The sequence below is a fragment of the Cenococcum geophilum genome (assembly GCF_001692895.1).
Source record: "Cenococcum geophilum 1.58 unplaced genomic scaffold K441scaffold_52, whole genome shotgun sequence".
In the NCBI taxonomy this organism is placed as follows: Eukaryota; Fungi; Ascomycota; class Dothideomycetes; order Gloniales; family Gloniaceae; genus Cenococcum; species Cenococcum geophilum.
In genome coordinates, this window is record NW_027137610.1 from 464,349 (window position 1) to 478,958 (window position 14,610).

The following is a 14,610-nucleotide window of genomic DNA, read 5'->3' on the forward strand; positions in this document are numbered from 1 at the left end:
ACCTCTCCTAAGTATGACTAGGGCAAGATATGGAAGAAGAGACTCTTTATATTGCTATTAAGCTAAAAACAATATTTTCTATAGGCGAGGTATAATAGTTTTAAGCACTATATAATGGCGGCGCCGAAATTAATCTTATATAATATAATTTAGTAAAAGAGTATAAACTTATTCTATTATAAAGGTGGCGGAAACCTATTATAGGCTTCCTAGATAAGTATTAGATTAAACTATATAGTGCCTATAAGCTTATAGTATTAGTAGCTAATATATATAACCGCATTAAGATAGTTAGCCCGCAAACCTTTTAGGCGGCTAACTTTATAGGTTATAACCTTATTCTTAAATACCCTTAGCTTATAGAAATAGATCCTAAGATACGCTTTAAGACAGGAGCTATTAAATAGTGGAATAATACAGAATTAGCGTTACGGCTCGTACAAATGCCTCTGAACCGAAGCTTGTAGAATGCTGTATTACGAAGATACTAAGCTAAAGAGAAGGAAAAGTGGTCGCCAGGACCGATGTAAACAAATATATAGGGTAAGCCGCCAAGGCGCTAGCTTTAGGCGGGCCAATCACAGGTTGGCAGAATATGGCAGAATTTGGCAGGTAACGTGCGATAGCGCCGTTACAATTAGAAGGGCGTATATTACTAATAAGCTTAAAGGACATCTTAGAGGATATATATTACGGCGCTAGTAAAAACTAATAGATTATAGCTAATAGATATTAGTAGATTATAGCGGATAGTTTTAGATAATTGCCGTTACGTAACTAAAGGGTTATATATAACGTTAAGCGGCACTACCCTTTATCTCCTTTCCTTTCTTTAGCTTTAGATCCTTATTTATAAACTACCAATTATATAGGCTTACGCGTCCCTCTTACTATGCTTATGCTTTAATTAACTAAGTTACTAATATTATTTAAAGCTTATTTACTCTTCTTTCTAAAAAGGAACTTAAATATATTTATAGGACTATAAATAAGAACAGAATATAAAAGTAGACCTAAAGACTATTACTAGAACTTAAAAAATAAAACAAAACTAAAAAAAATAGAAAAGAATAATAAGACCTATAGAATCCTACTAGAAGTTATCCTAACAACTATACTATTATTAGGTGATTTGTTACCTCACCTATATATATTATTCCGCACAGCTATACCTAGCATTAAGCCAGTTACTTATTTACCTTTTGTGGGTTTATATAGCTAAGTAGTATAGAGCTTATTACCTTATATAATGACTAGCTTAATACCTAGGGCCTTATAGGTTTAAACCTCGTTTATACCCTAGGCTGACTTAAGAATAGCCTACCAATCGTATAACTAAAGGAGCTGGTTACGCAACTAAGCCTTAGCTTAGTTGGGTTAATACCGTAACTAAAGACGCCGGTCCCTATAATTAAAGCATAAGGCGGCCTCTTTAGGCGCCGCGCTGTAGCTGCTGGAGGTCTAGTATATTAAGCGCAATAACCCCTAAGGTACGATAACGCATTAGCGACCGTAGCCTGGCCTAATTCTGCGCCCCTAAGCCTATGGGATAGGACGTTGCGCCTAAGGACAGTCGCTATTGGAAGGGATGCATTATTAGGTAATTTATTACCTTGCCTATATATATTGTTCCGCATAGCCGTACCTAGCATTAAGCCAGTCACTTATTTACCTTTTATAGGTTTGTGTGGCTAAGTAATGCGGAGCTTATTACTTTATAATTATATTAAAAAATATAGCAGCTAGTAAAGCAGCTATAGGACCCTTAAATACCTTTAATAGTAAAACAGTAACTAACTTAAACTCTTAGGTAGAGCTTATAGCAGCTAATACTAAAATTAAAGAACTTTAAGAGCTGCTTAAAGCTAGAGAACCCCCTATACCTAGTAAAAAGTTATTAAACATCTAAAGACTTGCTATAGTTCTTAAAACCTATTATAAAACCCCACCGTAGGGGCCTCCATAGGAGATCCCCGTGCTCTTACATATACCTCGCGTACAGCTTATATTAGCTACGCGTAGGTATATTACCTCCTTACGCCCTTAACCCTTACGATCGATCGCGTAACGTCTTGTAGACTCCTTAAATACATACGCTCTATAGCCACTGCCCCTGTTCTATAATATTATATTACGCCTTTTTACTACTAATGCTTAGCCTATAACTAATTCTATGTCTTTATAATACTATAGGCGCTACTAAAAGCAGCGTGTCTATAAATTATCTTATCTTATACTTCTAAGGAACCTATAATAGTAAGATAATATTCCTTACTAGCTACTGTATTAAACCTAAAGAACAATTTAATACCTATACTTAACCTATAACGCTAATTAATCCCAGAGGAATTTAATTTATTAGCCTTAGCCTTAACCCCTAAGGAGATAGACACCAATAATATCTTATCTTTTATTAACTATATAACTATAGATAAGTAAATAGAAGGGCTACTACCTATTAAAATTAAAATATAAAACACTAAGACGTTTATAAAAATAGTAGCACAAGACCCTAATAAATACTACCGCCTTTTATAGAACTATTACCTAAAGCTTATATAAGCTGAGATGCGTATTACCTAAAATTGCAATATTATCTAAGACCTATAAGCTTATAAGGCGCTCACCGATAATATATATTAAGAAACTAAAGATAACCTCCGCGTGTCTAAACGCGACGTCTAATAGTTAAAGAAGAATAAGATTATACTAATTGCTACAGTTACTAAAAAAGAAGGTATAATTAAATACTTATAATCTTAGCTTAACGAGCACATTTATAATAACGCTAGATACCTCTCTACTATATATAACGCTACCTAAGTCTCTATACCCCCGGCAACTTTACCTACTTAACACTTAATAGAGGGTTAGCGTTAAGTAGCTTTACCTAATAGGAACCCCTACTAAAGCAGTAATAATAAAAGCTATAATAATCGGACCTAAACTGCTACCGTAGGGTCTAATATACACTACCCTAATCCCCTAGTTTTTTAAGGAGACTATAAGGAATATAGCTACTAGAAGATATAAATCTGCGAAAAACTAACTTAGAGCGCCTACCTTTTTCCTATAGAAGATATTAAGATTAGCTATATTATCGGGCGAATAAAGGGTATACTATTTAATAGACTCTTCGCCTAATAGGAGACTAGTGGCCCCTAAAAGTAGTAGTCTTACTAAGAAGTCCTTAATAATCTTAACCTAATATACCGCGACTATAACCTACTGGCTACTAACTAAGCTAAACTATATGCCTTAAAGATAAACCCTACCGAATTATTTAATAAGTTCTATATTAAATTCTAGGAATATACTAAAGCCCTCGCCCGAGACGATACTAAAGACTAAGAGAATCTGCTTAAAAAAGTTACTTATCGCCTTAGTTATATAGCCACTAGCTATAACTATAATAATATTTATAAGATAGTAGCAGCCCTATAGAAGATTAAATAATAACTAAATTAGATTACTACTACTAACCCTTACTTAAAGACCTCTTTATAGAAGCCCTTTGGGCCTACTAAACCTATATATACTAAGCTACAACGCCTACTACTTTAAGTACTACTGGAGCTAATATTAACCTCTCTATACTAACCTTTCTATAAAAACTCCTAGATAGAGAGCGTAAGCTATTCTAAAAACTAGGACGCTATTATAAATACCATTAAGAAGGCTGTTATTATAATAACCTAAACTGCCTAATAGCTAGGTTTAGTATTTACCGCATAATACCTAACCTAATGCCCTAAATACTAAATACATTACTATATACCACTACTATATAAGATAAAGACGTAGTAATAGTAGTAGAATTAGATATGGAAGCGGAAAACACTAAGTCCTAGCCCTAAGTCGCGGGTTGGGACGTCCTAATAATAGAGGGATCTATATATTGACCTACTTAATAGATAACTTAGTAAAGATAAATAGACGGAAATAGATAGTTTTATCTATAATAGGAACTACTGCTATAAAATAATATAAAAGCCATTTTATAATTAACTATAGAGCTACGAACTAATTTATAGATATTTAACTTATATATACTTATAACCTACCTACCTTACCCCTTACTAAAGCCCGCGCCCTATAACTCGCTAACGGTAGTTATACCGTATAGAAGATTACCTATATAGTATAACTCTACTTAGATATAAACGGGCACTAGAAAGAGCTTTAGGCCTATATTATACCACTTACTAACTACCCTATTATCCTTAAAATAAGCTAGCTTAAATAATACAACCCCACTATTAACTAGGAAAAGAGAGAAGCAACCTTTAATTTTAAATACTATAGAGAGACTTGCCTAGGATATAGCTTAGCCGCCTTTATTTACTCACCAAGATATTAACCTAAGAAACCCCTTATTACTCTACCTATAACTAACTACTACTATATAAGTGCTGTGGCCTTCTACTATATAGCATGTAGGAAAGACTAGACCGTTACTATAGCTTCCTAATTATAACTATATAAGCTTAATAAAGAACAGGACTACGTCTTTTATAGTAATAGTCGACCTTTTAGAAGATAATACCCCTGCGGAACTCTATGGACTTTTACCTTTAAACTTTAAAAAGTTTATAAAACTTGAAAAAGGACTTATTAACGAAGAACTCTGCAAGCTCCTCCCTAAGAGGTACTATAACTTTATTAATATATATTTATAAAAGGGTGTAAATATACTCCTCCCATATTAACCTAATAACTATACTATTAATATTAAATAAGGAAAAACGCTACCTTATAAGAGACTCTACCTAATATTAAAAGATAAACTTTTAGTTATAAGAAAGTATATTAACGAGCACCTTAATAAAGGGTTTATTCGTCCCAGCATATTACTAATAGCCGCCCCTATCCTTCTCGCTAAGAAGCTAGAAAGAAGTATTTAATTTTACATTAACTATAGAGGACTTAACGCTATTATAATTAAAAATTAATACCCAGTACTACTTATACGGGAGACCCTTAAGCGGCTTAGCTAAGCTAAAATCTATACTAAGCTTAATATTATCGCCGCCTTTAATTATCTCTAAATATAGGAAGGTAATAAATGGAAAACCGCATTTATATTACGCTTTAGCTAATTTAAATATACTATTATGCCCTTTAGCGTATATAACGGCCTAGGCACCTTCTAAAGCTATATTAATAACGCCTTATAGGACTACCTTAATGACTTCTACTCTACGTACCTAGATAATATACTTATTTATAATAATAACCCTTTTAAGTATACTAAATACGTTTAAAAGGTCCTATAGTGCCTTAGGGACGTAGGACTTTATATTAATTTAAAGAAATGCGAATTCTTAGTCACAGAAGTAAAATACCTTAGACTAATTATTACTACTAAGGGTGTTTATATAAACCCCGAGAAGGTATATATAATTACTAAATAGTAAGCCCCTAACTGCATTAAGGACGTATAAGCCTTCCTTAGTTTTGCTAACTTCTATTAAAAAATTATATATAACTTCTTAGGCGTAGTAGCACTACTTATAGCAATAATACGAACAAAGGGCCTTTCTATAAAAGGAAGAAAAACGTACCTACGCTTTACCTAGACGCTTAAATGCGAGAAGGCGTTCTAAGACCTTAAAAATGCCTTTACCAAAGCACCTATCCTAGCTTACTTTATACTAGGATAACAACTCTACCTTAAAACTAACTCCTTAGACTATATTAACGCAGGTATTCTTTCCTAGATAGGTAATAACGGTCTCCTTTACCTAGTTATATTCTACTTATCTAAGCTTATACTATAAGAGTATAACTATAAGATCTATAATAAAGAACTCCTTATAATTATATAAGCGTTTAAAGAATTCTAACTAAAACTCTCCTTAGTAGAGCCTAACTAGCTAACTAAAGTCCTTACGGACCATTATAACCTTAAGTACTTTATAACTATAAAGTAGCTAAACTAATGCTAAGTATATTAGAACGAGTTCCTCTCTAGTTTTAACTTTAAAATTGTATATAGACTAAGAGTATAAGGTACTAAACCTAATAGCTTAATACGCCGCTCGTAAGACCTTCTTTAATCTAAAAATAACCCCTATAATTAGTTCTAATAACAAACGATCCTAAAAGCACGAAATTTGGCACTAGGTATACTACCTATAATAAAACTAACTATACCTTAGCTTTATACTACAGAACTAAAGTTACCTCCTAAAATTAATAAGCTTATTACTACCGTATATAACACCTCTATTAACCTATTATTATATTAATTTATTGCCATAAAGACCGCCGGCGCCTATACGCTGCCTACTAATGTTACGGACGCTTTAAGTACGATGTTATAACTACTTGGGGAAGAGTTGGAAGAAGCTAGTTGGTTAATTTAGGCACGGTCCAGAATGGAACTAGTAGAGCTATATAACGAGGAATGGTAACCGAGGTCATATAACGTGCTATATATTAAATGAGAGGAATAGGAGGAACTTACGTACCTTATGTATAAGACGTACCTCACGTATAAGAAGGATTTTATAGGAGTATAGATATATATTTAAGGACCCTTAGTCCCTACCTAGATAGTTCCTTCCTTATAGTAATTCTTAGAATATAATTAGAGTTAATCTATTAGGCAACCACTCCACTAGTTATTATTACGTTATTAACTTTAACTTATATTACCTACACACCTAGCCTAATAATAAGCCTATTGTAGTTCTTGCTACAAGGTTCCGTTATATAATTACTACCTAGTTATAGTATTAAGTATAAAAAGTTAAATAATATGCTACTAAAAGCAGCCACTATAACGCTATTAACGGCGGCAACTACTTTAAGGTTAGGTAACGACACCAGTATAGTAGATACTAACTTATAGCAACCTATAACGGTCGGACAACTATAAGAGATAGTTAACTAGCTAATAGAAAATAATATAATATTGGAAAATAGGATTAACGGGATAGGCGCAGCAAAGGTTAAGTTACTATTAATTAAAAGATTCTTAAGAGAGAAGTTAAAGCTTAAAGGATTCCTTACGTAAATACACTTTAAGGTCGCGTAGGAAGGGGTAAAGCTGGCAATATTTATAGATTAAATAGCGTATACGGGATTGTTCCTAACAGGAAGAGCACTTAAGTAGTTTAAGCCTTACCTTATGGAAATCTAGGTAAATGGAATAATAACGACGAACTAAGAAGTAAGGTTTATATTCTTAAGCTAGAATAGATTTATAGAGCGACTTATATAAATGTTTAGAGACCTAGAGGTAGTAACTATAGTGGAAAGAAAACTCTAAGATATTATGTAACGAACCTTAGCAATTAAATATATAATATAGTTTTAGACGTTAGCGATATAAGTAGAGTGGAATAATAAGGCGCTTATAGCACAGTATAAATAGGGACTTAAGGCTAAAGTTTAGGACGTAATTATTCTAATAGAAGATGCGGACACCCTAAGGGAACTAATAGATTAAGTAATTAAGATTAATAATTGGATCTACTAAAGGGAATAGGCTAAGAGAGGTTAGGATAGAGTTCTATAGTCATATAAGGCGTAGAGCACGTAACAACTAAAGCTAAGTTAGAAACTATAGTATAGCGCAGAGCTAATAGACCTAAGTAGTACTAAAGAAGCCTATAAGAGATAGAGTAAACGACTATAGAAACCTAGAGGATAAGGATTAAGTAATTAGAGGTCTAAGGAGTAGAGGCTAAACTAGGGATCTTAGCAGTAGAAGACGTTTAGGCGGACTCTATAATAAGAAAAATAGTTTAAAGAAGAAGCTTATATAAATTGCGGAAAACAGGGTTATTACATTAGAAACTGTAAAAGTAGGTAGAGTTACTATATAGTAAAAGGAACGAGACTAGTAGACGATATATACGTATAGAGGGATGATAATATACTGCAAGGAACAAAAGAATGTTTAATTAGAAGTTTTGCGTTTTGTTATAATAACGTATACTAAATTTATAAGGACGCTAAGTATAGCGTAAGCTATTGGCTATAGGAGCTAAGTTTATTAAAATATTAAGGAACTAACGAACTAGTTCGTAGATCGGATATTAGGGATAATAAATTTAACGTAGGCGAAACATTCTATAATAATAAGGTAATAAAGGCGGTTTACTAGGAACGCGTAGCTATTAGAGATATTATACTAGAGGTAGAGGATAATTCCACTATAGAATAGGGAATATTAGTAGGGATTAAGACCCTACTAGACACGATATTTATTACTTTGCGAGACGTAAGAGAAGTAGGATAGCGAACTACTTTGGCACTTAATAAAGGTAAAAGGCCACAAGCTTAAGATTCTTATGACGAGATATAAGACAACTAAGATTCTTAAGATAAGATAAGGCAAGCTTAAGGACCTATAATAGACGACAACCGATAGAGCAGAGCAATAGCTTAGTTTAGCGATATATAAATAAGCTTAGGATGAAGTTTCCTAAAAGCATAAGACTTTTAAGATGAGATAAGTGAGATTTAAGACTCTTAAGATGAGATGAGAATACTAAGTAAGCCTAGTTAGACTAAGGCTAGAGCTAAGCTTAAGATAAAAGCAAGCTCAGAATTAAAGAATTTAAGGGGTTAAGAATTTGGAGTATAAATTAGAACACCTATAAGTAAGAGGTAAGGAGCTTTTTTATAGATTAGAGAATCTATAGCGTAAACAGTAATTAGACTAGGAGACAGGTATATAGACCTAAAAGACTTACTAGGGGAACGCAGTATTCGGCCTAAAGATTAAAAAGTTAATATTAAGGTTAAGAAGTAAGAAGACTTTAAGGATTAGTCTATAAGACGCAAACCAAAAGAAACTATAAAAGAGTTTAGGTAAAGAATTATTATATAGCAAGAATAGAAACTATATAAGAGATCTAGTATATTAGGATATATAAGGAACAGAGTACTAGTATAAAGAATTACTAATAGGCCAAGAGTAGGCATACTAAAAGCTAAGTAGCTTATTAAACTAGAAAATAAAGAGGATCTAGGGATCCCTACTAGGTTTAAAAAACGACATATAAAGGGCTATTATAATATAGTAATAAGAAGATACTTCCTTACGGATAAGCCGTATATACTTTAATAGCTATACTAAAAGTAGTATAGGCAGCGATATAATGACGAGTAGGAAGATTTCTATATATAGTTAGATAAAAAAGTTATCTAAGACCACCTAATTATAGAAAAGGCCATAAATCACATTAAAGGAGCCTTAATTATAATGTTAAAGGATCTAGAGGAATAATTAGAGGACTAGAGAAGTAAGAGATATATCTTAGTACCTATAAATAAAGTTATAACGTTTAGATTAGTATAATAAAGGTTTAAACTTAAAGATAAAGATAAGTTAAAAGTTAACCTAAAGCACCTAGCGCACTATATGCTATTATGGATTACATATATAGATAATATATACAAGATATATAAGAATCCAAAGGAAAAGAATCGGAAATACCCTATAAGGATATACTAGATAATAGATAAATAATAGTATAGAAATGCTAAGTATATATATAGCTGGCATCTAGCAGAAGTCTAAAAGGAAGGAAATTTAATACTTTAACTAGGAAGATTTCTTATAGAAGAATGCTTAGATAAATAATAGTAGTGGGAATGCCTAGAGAATATATATCTATAGTATATTAAAGATAAAAAGCGAACTAGGTATTAGCTAAAGAGTAAGCTAAGTATATAAGGATTAAGTAGCTAATAGTTAGGAAAAGTAGAGGCCTATAGGATTAGAGGGAGCTAGTAGTAGAGCCTTAAACCCTTAAAGGAATTTAAGGATAATACCTAAATTTAAAAGTTAATTAGTAAGATTAGTAGTTTAAAGCGCTAATAGATAGTAGAGTAACGCAAAACTATATTTTACTAGTAGTAGTTAAAAGAATAGGGCTATCTTATAGATAGAAGGAGCAACCTTACCTATTAATTATAATTTTAGAAGATCCAATAGCCTACGGAGGGGGGATTATTAACCTTAAAATAGGACCTATTTAGATAACTATTAAAGGGAGACAAATTAAGATATCTTTTAATATCCTACTATTGGGACGGAATAAGGTAGTATTAAAGATGCCTTAGTTATAGGAATATAATTTAAAGATCGATTGGATTATAGGATAGGTTAATATTAGAGATACTTAACGCCGTAAAATATAATAATAAGCTAAGTTAGTATAGTACTAGGTTAGAGTAATATATAAAGAGACTAAGTAAGGCTTAAGTTATATACTAAAAAGATACCATAAGTATAGTAAGAAACTATAGTTACTAAAAAGTAAAAAGCTGTTAGAGTATATAGTATAGGACTATAAGATAGAGTTAAAACTAAAAATAAGTCTAAAGTTCTTTCTAATCTATAAGCTTACTAAAAAAGAAGGTAGAGTACTAAAAGAGTTTATCTAGGAGAACTTATAGAAGGGATATATTAGACTATTATAGTTATTAGCGGGTTATCTAGTACTATTTATACTAAAGAAGAATAGTAAACTAAGGCTATATATTAACTATAGATAGTTAAACAGCATCACTTAAAAGGATAGGTATCCTTTACCCTTAATTAGCAAAATTTAAGATAGGATAGGTAACGTATAAATCTTTATAAAGATAGATCTAAGGTAGGCGTACTATTAGATTAAGATTAAGAAAGGCAATAAATAGAAAGTAGCTTTTAGATTAAAGGAAGGACTATATAAACTATTAGTTATATAATTTAGGCTTATAAACGCACTAGTAACGTTTTAGAAGCGTATTAATAATATATTAAGAGAATACTTAGATAAATTTATTATAGTATATCTTAACGATATTATTATCTACTTAATAACGGAGAAATAATATAAGGAACACATTAAATAGGTTTTAAAGAGACTATAAGAGGAATAGATGCTAGTAGTAATTAAAAAATATAAGTTCTTTATAAGAAAGACAGATTTTATTAGATTTATTATTAAACTAGGCTAACTTAATATAGATCTAAAGAAGATTAAGGCTATAGTAAATTAGTAAGAACTAAAGAACGTTATATAGTTAAGATTGTTCCTAAGGTTTTACAATTACTATAGGAGGTTTATAGCGCAATAGTTAAAGGATATTAAGCCGTTTATATAATTAATAAAGAAAGAAGAACTATAAATATAGGGAGAGGAACAATAGGAACTATTTAAAAGAGTTAAAGAATTATTTACCTAGGAGCCAGTTCTTAAGATCTATTAACTAGGACTAAAGACGGTTATAGAGATAGATGTATTAGACTATATACTAGGGGTATACTTTATACAGAAATATTAAGATAGATAGCACTTAGTAGTATACTATAGTTAGAAGATAACACTACTAGAGTTAAACTATAACATTTACAATAAGGAGTTATTAGGTATAGTTACAGCATTAAAGAAATAAAGAGTATTCTTATAAGGTATAGAGAAACTATTTATAGTTAAGATAGATTATAAGAACCTAATAGAATTCCTAATAATAAAGGAACTTAACTAAAAATAGGTTAGATAGGCAGAGATATTTATAGAATACTATTTTAAGATTTAATATACTAAGGGTACAAATAATATATAAGCAAATACTCTAAATTAAAAGGCCGAACTATAAAATAATAAAAAGCCATTAGGGGCCTTACTGCGAAAAAATATAGATAGACTAATTAGGTATAATTATCTAAAAATTATAGTAACCCGGGAAGATAATAAACTAGAAAAAGTTTATAAGATACTAGAGAGCTTTTAGGCGTAAAGAATTCTAAAAGTATAACTAAAAGATTTATAGATAGATATATACGAAAATTAAGAAGTAAAGTATATCCTAAAAAGTATAGTAGAGTAGTTTATAGAGGACTTCTATAAGGGACTAACTTAAGGGCATAACGGAGCTATAGGCTTAGTGTTAAGACTCTAGGAGGAGTATATTATTAACGGAATCTAAAGAATAGCTAGGAAGGTTACTAGAAAGTATCTAGATTACTAAAGGAATAAACTAATAAGGTATAAGCTATATAGAGGGCTATAACCTATTAAAATACTAGAGAGACTATAGGAGGTTATATTATAGGACTTTATTATTAAGTTATTAAAATTAAAAAATCCTATTACTAGATAAGATTATAACACGATCTTAGTAATAGTAAATAAGCTTACAAAGTAGGGATACTTTATAGCATATATAGAAGAAATATTAGTAGAAGATATTGCTAAAATCTATATTAAAGAAGTATTTATAAGATATAGAGCACTAAGTAAGATTATATCAGATAGAGATCTAAGATTTATAGTAGCATTTTAGAAGGTATTCTTAGCAGAGTAAGAAGTTTAAGTAGTAACTTTTACCGCATATTATTTACAGATAGATGGCTAGATAGAAAGATTAAATTAAACACTAGAATAGTATCTAAGGCATTATATTAATTATGTATAGAATAATTAGGTATTGCTATTACTAGTTATATAGTTTATATACAATGCAATACCTTAAAAAGGGATAGACATATTACCATTTAAGGCAAATTATAGATATAAGCTAAGGACATTATTGTTACTACGGTAAGTAAAAAAGATAAGTAGTATAGCTAAAGAAAGGATAAAAACGTTAATAAATCTTTATGCAGACCTTATAAAATTAGTAAGAAAGTATAAAAGAGAATAAAAAAGTACTATAATACTAAGAGATCTAAGGGACTAGATCTTAAGGAGGGAGATAAAATATAGCTACTATATAAAAATTATAAGAGCTAATAACTAAGTAAGAAGTTAAACTACGTTAGACTAGGACCTTTTAAAATTATATAAAGGATTTCACTAGTTATATTTAAGTTAAACCTACTAGCTAAAATAAAAATCTACCCTATATAGTATATNNNAATNCTANANCTAGNATANNGNAATATTAAGCCACTAGTNTATAANGNANANACGTATAGAGGANANGAAGAAGATAAATAGTAAGTTTTAAAGATTATTAGTTATAAGGACATTAACAATAAAATATAGTATAAGGTTAAGTGGATAGGCTATAATAAGACTACCTAGGAACCACTAAAAAATTTAAAGAACGCTATAGGAAAGGTATAGAAGTATTAGAAGAGATTAGGTTAGGTAATATTAATAATAAAAAATTGCTAAAAAACGAGCCACCTAAGGGGGACCTAAGAAGAGTAGTTACCGAACTACTTAGATCTATTTCCTTCTCTATTAAGAGAGAATCTATTCTTTTATCGCCAAGTTCCTATAAACCTTATTCTATAAGTTTCTACTTCTTAAAACGAACCTTTTTATAAACCTTCTTAAGATAGAGCAAACAAGTAGACGCCGCGATTTAAGCATTTAGGGCTTTTTATTCCGTATCCCAAGAACGTTCTAATTTAGTAAGGGCTTAAGACAGTTTACTATCTAGCCGTATAGCAGTAGATTAAACACAAAACCCTAAGACAAATTAATTAGGGAACTAGACGACTATTAAGAGTAATAGGTCGCGTATATTTAGTATTAGAGGTAGAGTAAACGTCACAGGACAAATGAATATTCGCTTTAGTGCACTTTAAGTAAGAGGACGGTTATTGCGAAGATAGACTCGCCAACGTAATATAAACTAACCCCTTTTTTAAACAATAAGAGTATGGAGACGGTATAATCTCACTAAGAGATAATATTGCAGCAATAGTGCGAGCACGACGTTGGGCGTATAAGGAAGAAGAAGCTTTAGGTATAATAAGTAATAATATTAACTAAATTAATTAGACGGATATTATACCTCTAGTAAATAACTTAAAGATGTTTTAAATCTTTAAGGACGAAGATAAAGAGGAGGGAGATAGTGTTACGAACGCTTTAAGTATAATATTATAACTACTTAGGAAAGAGTCGGAAGAAGCTAGTTAGTTAATTTAGGTACGGTTTAGGATGGAACCGGTAGAGCTATATAATAAGGAATGGTAACTAAGGTTATATAACGTGCTATATATTAAATAAGAGGAATAGGAGGAACTTATATACCTTATATATAAGACGTACCTTATATATAAAAAGGATTTCATAGGAGTACGGATATATATTTAAGGACCCTTAGTCCCTACCTAGATAGTTCCTTCCTTATAGTAATTCTCAGAATATAATTAGAGTTAATCTATTAGGCAACCACTCCACCAGTTATTATTACGTTGTTAACTTTAACTTACATTACCTACACACCTAGCCTAATAACGAGCCTATTGTAGTTCTTGCTATAAGGTTCCGTTATAACTAACCTCTAAAGCTTAGGCTAAATTAATATAGCAGCCTTAAAAGTAAAAGAGAATAGGCTCTATTATAGAGGTCGCCTATTTATCCCTAACTTAGAAAGTCTATAACGGCAACTAATCTAAATAGCCTATAACCTTTAATTAAGCGGCCACCTAAGCAGAGGAGGAACCTATAAGCTTCTTAGCTNATACTACTTCTAGCTAAAAATAATAGACTTAGTTAAACGCTTTATAGGCGCCTACTATAGTTATAAGCGCGCTAAGGCCTTTAATATAAAGTATTAAGGACTACTATACCCTCTATTAGTACCTATATAATAATAGGCAAATATTACTATAGATTTTGTTATTAACCTACTACCCTA